Here is a 12,848-nt window from a genome sequence, read left to right on the forward strand (position 1 = left end):
AGAGACATTATTGGTAGTTGTAAACAATAATGGTTGTTACGTGTGATAAATGGTACCATAGATCCCATTGAATGATTGGTCTAGGGAGTTGGGTCGACCCGTCCGAAACTGCGTAGGCAGAATCTAGATGTTGCCCTCTTTATGATTATCTCCTTATTTAACGGCTTTGATTTTAGTAGTAATTATTAACACGAAAGAAACGGAAAACACCCGAAGAGAAGGTCAAAGCAGTAAAATGCCCGAGAAGAGTCGCATTATTACCCTTAAGTGGAAGAAGAAAATGAATGAAACTCTTGAACTATGTCAACACACATCTATGGTACACAGTCAATGTATTTGTTTGTTTGGGAGATGTTTGTTTGAATGGAGAAAATATTGAGGATAATGCGTTACATATGACTATCAGCAAGAATGCTAAATGCACTCACTTCTTACTTAGCAAAATTCATATCCTGAATAGTTATTAAGTAATTAGTTTATTATTTAACCATTAACTCCTCTAAGCCTATTCGACCTTTTCCCGATGTTCCAATACCAACATTAACTCGAGAAAGTCTCGTAGTCATTTATGTAGACTCGAAGGACTTTTGATGGACTGTTGCGTGTTTTATCAATAAAAAGAGCTATACATTTTATGCAACCATTGTTACCTTATAAATTTACATCTGTTAACACTAATTCGAAGTTTTTAGAAGTGTTACAATGCCGAAGATGGACGATAGTCCATACGCCATATTGGATTTGCCTTAACAGATTGGGATGTCCCTGTGAAAAATAATAATGCTCCTTGCAGGAGGTATATGTTATGTTGTTTACTGCCAAACTAGTGACTATTAGTGTATTTGTTGATCGGAAATAGCCTCTAAATAACGCAGATTAGGTGAGGAAAGTGGGTTAAGTAGCAAAAATACCGCCTCTGAGTCTAGCGAAGTGACACCGAGTTGCTTGGAACGCTCGAAAACAAGATTTCCTGCGCCAGGATTATTCGTGAAAGGCGTCAGTGCAGGTGTAGTGGTTTGTACTCCGGCTGTTGCTTAGGATGCGGCCGAAGACTACGTCTCGTAGATATCCATTGTAATGCAACGGTTCAGATACGGGAAGGGTTGTTTTCAAAGTGTGTGGCTGCTGCTTCCCCTATCCACCCCACCCCTCCCCCTAACCCGCCACTCTTCCCACCAAGTCCGTTTCGGAGCAAATACTAAACGTCAGTGGAATAGGATGTGTTTCTTTCATTAGGCGGCGGAAGGTTTGATTGTGAATGAATGAGCTTCCCCTTCAGACTGTCATTCTTCCAGTAACGTGAAATGCGTGATGGTGTATCGCGCACTTTCGAGCAAAACATTCATGCCTTGGTTCGATGTTACAGAACCCAAACATTCCTCGGTTCATCCCCTTGCCTCTCTCATTTTGTGATATGGTAAACATGAGACAAATTGATGGTGGTTTCCCAGGTTGGCAATAATTTATCATGTCAAAATTTGTCCATTTGTCCAGTGTTACTACCTAGAAGTCATACAATCCTAGTCTATTGGCCACCAAGGTTAGATTGTCAATCGGACTCCAAGATTAGGCATAGCAAACTGTCAATTAGACTAGGCTGTGGTGCAGGGCTTAGTGAAATTGCACTAATCCCTACAGCAGAGCCTAGTAGGATTTGGTGGCTTATGGACGCTTATTTTGAACTTATTGGTATTTTTGGGGGCCTTCAACAGGTTTATAACAATTGGTAGCCTATAGGCTAGGTTATTTTTTTTTAAGACTAGACACTTCCCACACTATAATTAACATCTTTGTGTAAAACTCATCACACAAAAAATTTCTTCTTGAATGCAAAACCTGTGCAAATGCTTAATAACAGAAAAATACAGTAAAATTGTATCCAGTAAACACATCTAGGTTGCGTTAGATGTCAGGTTAGTATTTTTAGTTTATTTTAGTGCCCTAGTATTTCCGAGCCATTTTTGCATGATAAACCTTCAATTATTTTTCATGCAAAATTGACAGGATGGAGTCTTACGAAATGAGCTAGGACATTAATGGGTAGCTTAGCTAAAGCATGTTTATTAATACTACAGGCCCAGGTGTGCAATGGGATAAATATATTCCAAAAGTTTAGCCTAGGATAAAATTTCTAAGGAAATTTGTTGATGGTAAAAGAAATACTATAAGCTTTCCTTGGATGGATCTGTTGTGGCCCCTCCAGGTTGTAATTGATGTCATGACTTGAGATTGACACATGTCTTAGGGTAAAAAACCGCATGGTACATGGGTGGACCATGTACGATCAATGTGTACAACCCCAAGAAAAGTACATTATTACGCGTCCTGACATCGGAGATGGGCATCAGACGCAACTTGTTGTTGGTGAGAAACGGAGCTAAAGACCTCTACTCCGGTGTCAGGACGCGTTATAATGTACTTTTCTTGGGGTTGTACACATTGATCGTACATGGTCCACCCCTGTACCATGCGGTTTTTTACCCTATAGAGAAATAGGCCCTGCTTTGGTCAAGGAGAATTTCATATTAGTGACTATTCAGTTTAATTTTTGGCATAATGCCACAAGACATTTGCTGTCCTATTTATGACCTACCTATGCATTATCAGTCATTGTAATGAGCTTAAACTTAGTTTTTCTAAAGCTAATCTTTAAATTTGAACATTTTTCCTTTAATTTTATGATTCCATCCAGTTAGGTACAGTGTCGGTTCACAGTGAGGCTGCTTCATTTTAACTCATAAAGTCGTATCCCTAGAACAGGTGAATCTTTCATCATCCAGTATATCATTAACCAGATGTATTGAAACTTCACGCAAGACGTAACCTGTTAATTCCTCGTCCTATGTAATCTAATTTGATTTAGTACTTGTAGCTGTAAGCCAAAACCCATCATGAACTCCCCAATTATTTACCTCTCCAGCTTGTTGCCTATTCTCTAACCTGTTTGGTGACAAACTGTATCCCTATCCAGCTGTAGAAGCCATAATCTCTAACCTTATTACTATTTGTAATCCAGCCTGGGTGTATAAACTATGATTCCATCCTACCTTGTAGGGGTTCACTACATAGGTAATGCACCTTCCATTGCACACTTGTGATGGTACAAAAGGTCATTTCGGTCTCTTAGTCTTGCTCAAATTGTCATCTCTTATAGTATATTCAAAAACAGGTATTTAGAGCAAGCCCTATACAAATAGAATTGAGACTTGGTGGTACATATTTTCAGGTTTTCAGTTAATTTTTTATTTAACCATGCTTCTTGTTAGCTGACCGCTAACCTGACTTTTATGAGTCGTAACGTTTTGCGATCTGCACTGGGGCAATTATAGTATAGCCTGGTTTGTTATGAGCAATGCAGTAGTCTTAATCTAGTGGCTTTTGAAACATTTTGAAAATTTTGTTATGCTTGAGTTCAGATAAAAAGTAAATATTAAAATTGAGGGTGATATTTTTTCCATGTCCGTACTTAAGTGTGATATAAAGACTGTGTTGTTAAGTGTGGAAATTTCTTAGTGTTCTTATACAAATAAAAACCTGAAGGTCTACATAGGTTTTAGCTTGCAGATGTGAGCTTGAATGGCCATTCAACTCTCAGACAAGGTTGTTAATTTTTGAGAGGAGGGGTGGTTAGGGAGAAACCCCTCTCACTCAATACAGTCCACTTCATTTTTGGCTGCCATTGTGTGAAGACGTCTTTCTGCACTTCTTTACCCAACTGCCATTTGCATTTTGTGTTTTATGAAATATTTTTTTATGTTGTTGTTTGTTGATATACGTATACAAACCCTTCCAACACTTGACCAGTGTTTGGAGAGGAAACCATTGGGTTCATCACTGTCCATTGTAGGACATACCTTATATATTTGGTTTCTCTCTTTTAGGTTGAACCTCATTTATTATTGTATGTTGCAATGTGACTTGTAAAAAAAAAATCCATCCCAACTTTTTTTTTCCGGTGTTGTGGAGATTAAATACCTTAGAAGAGATCTAGGGAACCCCCTAGTAGCCTGCAGCCCTCTTGAAGTGCTTGGGCTTCCCCTGATCATGTTTTGCAGTCGGACTGCCATTCCGTTATGCATAGACAGTTGTGAGGGTCTCATTTTTTGGATTCTTTACCTAATTACCTTCCGCATGAGCACCCTCCATCCTCTTAAGAGCAACACGCTTTGGATGAACGCACAGTAGCTGTTGAGTAGCCATTAGTAGTAGAGCGCCCAGTGGAAGTCAAATGTCCACTAGTAGTCAAGCATCCAGTCCCGGTTTGACGCCAGAGCACCATACAGTTATTGGGAGTCAGCTGGTGCCAGTTCCTTCTGATTTGTCAGAGCTGGGTCCTCTCCAGAAACAGTTGGAATAGCATCATGGGCCTTCTTCAGAAGTCATCTTTTTTGTCAGTGGTGCCTCTGTTCATTCATTGTTTCCTATTTCGCTGGATGAAGGTGATGTCACCCAGGATTCCACTCCTTCACCGTAAGTTTCTTTCCTTCGTTATTTGTTACAAAGTTGTCCTGACTTCATTTCCAGTGGCACCTCTTTCTCCTACTTAGTCATTTTTGATAAGGGATCATCCAGCCAACTTTCCAAGACTACCCAGAGTGGTGCTCTTGTCTTCATCCAGGAAAGCTTTGTTTGAAGTGGAGAATTGGCTTTCAGGAAAGAGGCAACAAGGCAAGGGGTGTTTTAGTATTCTGCCATGCCGTTTATATGCTAAGAGATATTCCTCTTTTGACAACGGAGAAGCTCCTTCCTAGGAAGTGTGTGCCTCCTCCCAGGGGGACTTATCAGAAGATTGACATTTTCTTCAGCAAAGTTTATGTTTCTTCCTAGGGAATGGACCATCTACTTAGTTTTCTTGACTGGTCCATAGTTGCTCTGGCCGAGAAGAATCTTGAATATCCTGCTTTCTGGAAGACGTTGCCTCAGATTGTCATAGTGTCTTCTCCTGCTCTGACATAGCAGTTGAAGATAGGTTGATGGAAGTAACTTCTCTGTACGCCATGAGGAGTCGCAAGAAGGAGCTTTGGGTGTCTTTTACTGCTAAGGAAATTACATTGTCACATTAGCTTGCTCTCCTGTTTTCACCCCTTGATAAGCTTCATTTGGTCTCACAATCTATGGTAGTGGAGATTGTCTCACACCTACATAAGAAATCAACTTAAGATGTACTTGCTCAGTCCAGTAGGCACCCTGGAGAGTGGACATCTACCACCAAGTCCGCTCCACCTGCTCAACCTTAACCCTTTTGAAGCAGTAGACAGAGGTCACAGTCTGGACTGAGAGCAACAGTCTATTTTGCCTCGCGTAACATTAAGAGATCCTTGTCGAAGCCAGCAGCCCATAAGTGAGAACGCAGTTCTTCAATCACCTGTGGGGACCAGACTCCATCTGTTTTGGGAAAGTTGGAAGGTAATAAAAGTTCTGAAAGAATGATACTCCATACCCTTCTTGAAGAAGTCTCCTTTGACCAACACTCCCGTTGCATTGATGACTTACTCCACACCATTTGAAAAGTATTTGGTCATCGCAGAAGTGTCATCTCATCTCAAGAAATGGGATGATCAAAGTACAGGCAGTCTCCAGTTAATGGGGATCCGGTTTTATGGCGTTTGCCTAGCGCCATAAAATTGGCGAATTATGGCGCCATAATGCGCAGAGTTTGTGTTATCTGCACCATAAGGCACTGATAAGAGAGATAGTGCCATAACATACCTCACAGAGGTGCCATGAACTGAATATCAGTACCACAAGCGCCATAAATCACTGAGTTTAGGTTAATGGCGGTTTTCGCTTATCAGCACCCAGACAAGAACAGAACCCCCGGCCGATAACTGGGGACAGCCTGTAGTCCCAAATCCACAGGAGGATGGAGGCTGGTTTTAGATATGAGCGCACTGATTTTTTTTTTATTAGACAACAAAGTTTTACATGGAAACGAACCATTCCGTCCTCGTCTGTTCATTATGCGGACTGGATTTCCCTCGACGCTTACTTCCACGTTCCAATTCATCAGAACTTGAAGTAGTAGTATTTGAAGTTAAATTTTGAGAACCAAGTGTGCCAGTTATATGCCTTATGTTTCAGACTGTCTAAAGCCCCACAGGTTTTCACCAGAGTCCTTGCCCTGTTAGTCAAGTGGCCCCATTTCCTGAGGATCAGCATCTCCCTATACCTGGACAATTGGCAAATTCATTCTCCCACAAAAGGAAAATGAAGGAAGAAGATTAGAGGGCTGTCTGAGGAAAGTTAACTTGTTCCTATCCTTCCTATCGTGTGCAGCCACTGAATGGATGATTCTGCTGGGCACTTGGGCATCCGTGGAACAAATTTGTGAAGCTGGGTAAATTTCACATGAGGCCCCTACAGTTTTTCTGAGAATCAGTTTGGACTGGAAAATAGATAAAGAAACTTATTTCACAATTTATTCAAGGAAATAAGGAGGACCTGCACTGGTGGAGTTCTGGAGAAAGACTGATAGAACCAAATTCGTTGTTTCCTCTGAAATCAGACATAGGATTCTTTTCCGACCTGTTGGACAGAGCTGGGGAGCTTTCCTGGGAGACAAGAAAGTCTTGGGAGTATGGTCTCAACAGGTGAGAACTCTTCGCTTCAGTCTGAGAGAATTGAAAGCTATACATTTGGGGCTGCAATGTTTTTAAGAGGAAGTCTGCAACAAGACAGTGGCAATCAATGCAGACAACCGATTACAAGGGGATTACACTCTTTCTCCCTTTGTGAGATTACCAAGGGTCTGCTTCTTTGGGCAGATCAAAACCAGACACGGTTAATGACACGCTTCATACAAGGAAGATTCAGTGTACTGGCAGAAGAGTTGAGCCATTGAAGGCAAGTACTCTCGACAGAGTGGACCCTGGACCTTCGAGTCAGCGAGGTCCTTTAGTAATTATGGGGGAAGAATACCATGGTGCAAAATTGGTCCAATCTTGAGTTTTATGTATTCCCTCCGTTTGGGATGATAGGGGATTTTAAGGGAGTTCCAGTCTTGCCAAAACATCAGGATGATGTTGATAGCCCCCTTTTGCCGAGGAAGGAATGGTTCCCTGAACTTCTCAATCTTACTGTGGGCTTTCCAAGGCTTCTTTTGTTGTTTCCAAGTCTCCCCAGAAAGCCCCACTTCAAGAGGTATCATCAGTGTACGTCTACTCTGGCCATGGCAGGATTTTAATTGTATGCAGACTTATGCGAGTGAAAGGCTTTTCTAGAGCTGCAGCAGAAGCGGTTGCTAAATTCAGAAGGCGATCTACTAGCAAATTCTATCAAGCTAAGTGGTCAGTGTTCAGGCTTTGGTGTAAGTGACAAAGAATCTCATTGTCTCGTACCACTGTCCCTCAAGTAGTGGCTTTTTTTCATCAAGAACCAACAGAGGGCTGTCTTCTTCAACAATAAGAGGTTATAGAGCTGTGCACAGCTCTGTGTTTGGCACAGAGGTTTAGATTTATCATCAAATCGAGACCTCTCTGATCTCATTAAATCATTTGCCATGTCCAAAGTCAAGAAGGCATTGTCGTGCCCGTGTAATTTGGATGTTGTCCTTAAGTGGCTTTCAAGTCTACGATTTGAGCTGATGAGGTCTGCTTTGCTGAGAGATTTGAGGAAGACCATTGTTCTTATGGTTTTAGCTACAGCTAAGAGTCTGTAAACTTCATGCTACAGATAAGAGTAGGTTTTACAAATGGAAATGCTATTTACTCACTCATTCTGGGCTTTCTGGTAAAGATTGAGGACCTATCTCAGCCCTGGCCTCACTCTTTTACCATCTGTCGGACATTTTAGGCACAGGAAGAGGAAAGAGTCCGCTTTGTGAGGGAACTTAGATATTATCTGCAAAGAACAAGAGAAAGTCAGAGGCCCAGCTATCAATCTGTGGTGTTTTGTAAAAAAAAACCTGTGTAGACCCTTGTCTAGAAATGTGACTTCATTCTTTTAAGTGACCTTATATTGGAGGCTCACTTCCAAGTTGAAGAAGATAGTTTACCTGTCCTCAAGGTAAAAACCCATGATGTTAAAGCAGTGGCTACATCTTAGGCTTTTAAGCATAATCTTTCTCTTGGATTGATTTTACAGATGAGTACCTACTGGAGATGCAAGTCAGTGTTCGTCATGCACTGTTTATGAGACCTTGAAATGGTTTTCAATAACTGCAGTACATTGGGACCATTCTCCGTGGCTGGCGTAGTGTTTGGAGAGGAAGCATAGGAAGCTTGTCTTCCATCCCTCTTTCTCATCGCTTTGAAACATGGTACCTGGAGGGTACCGAGTACTACCTAGAGTGCCCACCAGTTTTTAGTGTGTGGTTGTGGTTTTATTTTTTGTGGTTAGGGTGACAATTCTGGTTATTATGTTTTACTTCTTGTATTGGGCTCTGGGCAGACATGTAAGATTTTAGCTTTCGCTTCGTTGTTGATCATATATATACAGCATTGCAAGGCTTTTGTTATTTCTTCATCAAGTGATTGGAATACCCCTTCAATGTAAAGTACCCACTTCTGTAGAGGCGATCCTGGCTCTACTGCCACACTGCTACGTGCTGGAGATGAGCGGCAACCAGAGGCAGTATCTACCTGCTCAGCTGTTTCACCATGTAAGGAATAACAAGCATTATTTCAATGCTAGCCCTCATTAAGTTTTCAATGTTTTTGGGGGTATTTTTGTCCCTGAATCTCTCCACCTGCAGTATGGTGTCAGCTAAGTAATTACGTACTGGGTAAGTTACTTATACAAAAATGACATTTGTTATAAAATTAAGTTTTGATTATGTAACTTACCTAGTCATTACGTATATTGCTATAGTTTCCACGTGTATGGCAGCCTAAATTCAAATTTTATTGGAGCCCTTCGATGCCTCAGTGTAGGTATAGACTGCCATCCCCTGACGGAAACATGTACTATGAATGACTTTGCTAATCTCCATTCTGTTCTCTACCGCACTCAATGGAAGAGTGAGTGCTGACAGCAGTTTGTTCTTATTTTTCGGTTATATCATCGATTTTGGTAGTGTTACACTGCCACTGGAACGCTTTCATAGCCCTCGAGCATGAGGAGTCTTTTATTTTATTCAGATTATCATCGAATCGGATACTTGCAGTATCCATGAACAATAATTTCTTTATGAATAGTTTTTGAATGTATCACCACTCAGTAGTACAAATACTTTTGCATATATTTTTTGCTTACCAGGTTTAGGTTACATGCCAGTCGTTGGTTAATAATTGCCTCATCTTGAAGTTATGTCATTCCTTTAGGCCAAACTTTTGCTTTTAGAATTTGTTTACCAGCCATAGGCTATCAGCAAGATACTGCTAAAAATAGTTACCTTAACCCTCTCTTGATCTGATGACACGTAACACGTCAATAAATTTTTTCCGTAAGTGCACAGATGACATGTCGGCCGCGTCGTATGTAAGTTATTTTAAGGAAAAATTCAGGAGAAAAAATCAAGACCTGGCACAACAGACGGCTTACAAGCCTCTGCTTCGTTTTCTCCTGAAGAGTTATCCAGGGTTGTTCACACCAGCTTACTCCTGTGTCTCCAGCCTCCTCGTTTCTGATTTTGAAGACTCGGCTTAACTCTCTCCTGCCTAAGATCATTCTTTCTGCCTATTCCAGGAAAGTCTTGAAAGTTGTCAAAGAGTGGTTCTCGATTAAGAGAGAGCAAAGGAAGGCGACATTTGCATACCCTCCCTTGCACCTGATCAAGAGGAATTATAGGCCTTACGACACCAGAGAAGTCCCCTCCTTGGGAGTCGCTGCCTCATCCCAAGGAGAATTCTCTAGCCTTATCAACTTTTCACGTCACTCAGCTTTTGCCTCGGTTAGGGCTTTCTTCTTTTCTGTGGAGTTAGACCACTTCATAAAGTGTGTGTTCAAGATGTTCGTGGTGTTCAGTTTCCTTGACTGGACATAGGGATATCTCGCTCAGAAGATCGAGAAGAGCACAGGATTAGCTGACTCCCTTTCTGCAGTTCTGAGGGTGCAATAATGTACAGATAAAGCTGTTTGAGATGGTTCTGTGGAATTTACATCTTTGTTCGTCTTCGGGCTCCTGAAGTAGAGGGAAATTGTTGTTCTTATGTTTCGTGAGGGGTTATGCCCTCACAGAAGTCAGGCTTGCTTTTCATGCCCCTGGCCTCCTCTCATCTCTTCCTGCTGGCCATGGTAGACCAGATTGCTTCAGATCTGAAGAAGTTGTTTACCCAGGAAATTTTGATGTATTCTTCATGTCCCAAGCCTTCTTCCTCAGCAGCCTTTCGTCTGTAGTTCGTCTGTCCACTCCAGTAGCACCCCTATAGTGGGAAGAGACCCCAGTCCCATCCGAGACCTCGTTCCAACCTGCTTTTCCAGTTGAAGTCCCTCAAGAAACACTCCACCTCCAAGCCCCAACCTAAGAAGTGAACTAGAAGTCCTTTATGCCTCAGTGGGAGCCCAGCTTCTCAAACTCTTGGAGAAGCTGGCTCACAGAGAAGAGCCATGGATTGTCAGGGTCTTGAACGAGGGCTACTGCATCCTGTTTTTGGACCTCTCCCATCGCATTGACAGCATACTCGAAAGGCTCGGAAAGAGATGTGGCACTTTCGAAGGAAGTATCCTCCATCCTGAAGAATGCTATAGAAGTAGTAGATGTCCATTCTCAGGGACTTTACAATCGCCTCTTTGTAGTTCCCAAAACATCAGGGGGCTGGAGACCGGTACTGGACGAAAGTGCCCTTAATTGTTTTGTAGAAAAGACCAAGTTCAAGATGGAAATGAGCTAGTCAGTCATGACCTCCATTCATCCAGGCAATTGGATGATCGCTTTGGATATGCAGAAACCTTATTTTGTCATCGCTCATCCAACGTCCAGGAAGTACCTCAGGTTCATCTTCAAAGGGAGCCCTTTCAATTTTGGCCACTATGCTTTGGCCTTTTCACAGCCCCTCGACTGTTCTCTTGAGGTCTTTCCTCTCGCCAAATGGCTTCACCTAGTAGACATTAACATCAGCCTTTATTTGGATGACTGGCTTCTTCACTCTCCATCGAAGAAGCAGTGCACAAAGGACCTTCCGACAACACTTCATCACTCCCAAGAATTGAGAATCCTTCTAAATCTCCATAAGTCCCAGTTGTTCCATCTCGGGAGATTCTTTATTTAGTGATGATTCTCAACTCAGACTTTCAGGATTTCTGTTCCCCAAGAGATTCGAAAACTGTATTCAGTCGTTCAACGAAGTTCCTCTGTCTCCTCATGCTCAACCCTGCAGTGGATGAGTCTTTTAGGAACACTATCTTCAATCGAAACCTTTGTTCCTTTGGGCACGTTGCACATGAGATCCAATTCTTCTTCAAAGCCAACTGGAACAGGAATACTCAACCAGACTCGACGGCCTTTCCCATCACACAGGAGGTAAAGTCTGATCTCAAGTGGTGGCTCCCAGAGAGAAGATTTTCCCAGGGGAGCCCTTCTTTCTCCCAACCCTGATCTGGATATTTACTCAGACACCTTGGATCTAGGCTGGGGAGCCCTCCTAGAGACTAAAGGTTTTCAGGACATGGTCTCCAGATGAAACGAAACTCCACCTCATTTCTCCTCTTACATGTGCAACAAGATGGTGATGGTGCATGTAGATAACACCACTGCCCTTTCATATATCAAGAAATGGGGCACACACTCCTTTTCCCTCTGTCAAACAGCAAAAGAGCTGCTTCTTTGGGCTCATCAAAATCAAGTGACACTTCACCCGCTTCATTCACAGGAAATTATATTAATAAAACATTACCTTACATAATTTATCTAACCCTAAATCCCCAAACCACACCAAAATTTGCCACATTGCCTCCTATTCTGTCCGCCAGTTGGTAACACTGCTGTTTGACAGTTACAAAATCTTCCCTTGAAAATCGGTTGTTAATGAGCACCCATGTTGTTTACATCACGGCTGCTCTATGAATTTCTGAAACCTTTTGTCACATTAAAACTCGTTATTTGTTAATGTGGCTTCATTGTTATATACCATTTATGAAATCCACAAAATTAGTGAATTAACTTTCATTTCTTCATTGTGGTGGATTATATTTTATTTTGACAAACTTTTGCGCCACCTGGATTCACTCAGTGACCTGTTCAATGGCTACCCAAGATGGTTCAACTCTTCCTTCTGCCAGCAACATCAGGTATTGACCTGTTTGTGGGACAAGGACGGGTAGCAGGGAGTATGACCCCCATGACATTTGTAACTCTTGTCGGTGACAGGTTTGTGACTTGACTTCTCGTTGAGACTTTAGTCTTGGTCTTATGTAGAAATGATGGCATATATTAAGCATGCAGCATAAAAGATTGTCTGGAGAAAAAAGAATTCGGTAGCTAAACCTCTAGCTAATGATTTCCTTGACTTGTGTGCTCATGGTTTTGGTTCAGTTATCGTGATTCCAATTCTGAATTAATTGATGTTTTGGCACCTGTACAACTGGTAACTTAACAAAGTTTTCTGATTCTGAATCAAAATTTTTGGTGATGTAAACTATTTGGAATAAGAAATTTGAAGCTTTACAGTTTAGTTTAGATTGTGACATTTCAGCCCAGTTTAACTAGCTGTCAGAAAATTTTGAAGCAGCTTTTACTAGGATGTCTAACAATCTTTCAAGATTCGTTTTCAGCTCCTCGTCAGGTACCTGTCGACAGCACCCTGGGTAATGGTGCGACGACAGGTACCCCAGCTTGTGAACCCTGTCATGGCAAAGGCTTCGGGGGGATCTGGTCTGGGCAGGTGCCTGATGATTCTTTACCCAATGTGTCCCCTGTTCCCATAACAGTGCCAAAGGGTGCTTATTTAGGAGAAGGGGGAGGGGTATTAATG

General features: G+C 41.9%; 1 protein-coding gene across 7 annotated transcripts in view; it reads left to right on the top strand.

The window, feature by feature from the left end:
* Positions 1-667: 667 nt before the first annotated feature.
* LOC135215499 (activin receptor type-2A-like) overlaps positions 668-12,848 on the top strand; it is a 196,444-nt gene continuing 184,263 nt past the window's right edge. Inside the window, exon 1 of one of the 7 annotated variants that reach the window (XM_064250280.1) lies at positions 668-796. The gene's annotated coding sequence lies outside the window, so the exon portion shown is untranslated. Of the gene's footprint in view, positions 881-902; positions 1,075-1,185; positions 1,205-1,281; positions 1,452-12,848 lie in introns of those variants that run through there. The other 6 variants (XM_064250291.1, XM_064250309.1, XM_064250299.1 and 3 more) reach the window with 6 other exon arrangements.

The sequence above is a fragment of the Macrobrachium nipponense genome, chromosome 19 (assembly GCF_015104395.2).
Source record: "Macrobrachium nipponense isolate FS-2020 chromosome 19, ASM1510439v2, whole genome shotgun sequence".
NCBI lineage: Eukaryota > Metazoa > Arthropoda > Malacostraca > Decapoda > Palaemonidae > Macrobrachium > Macrobrachium nipponense.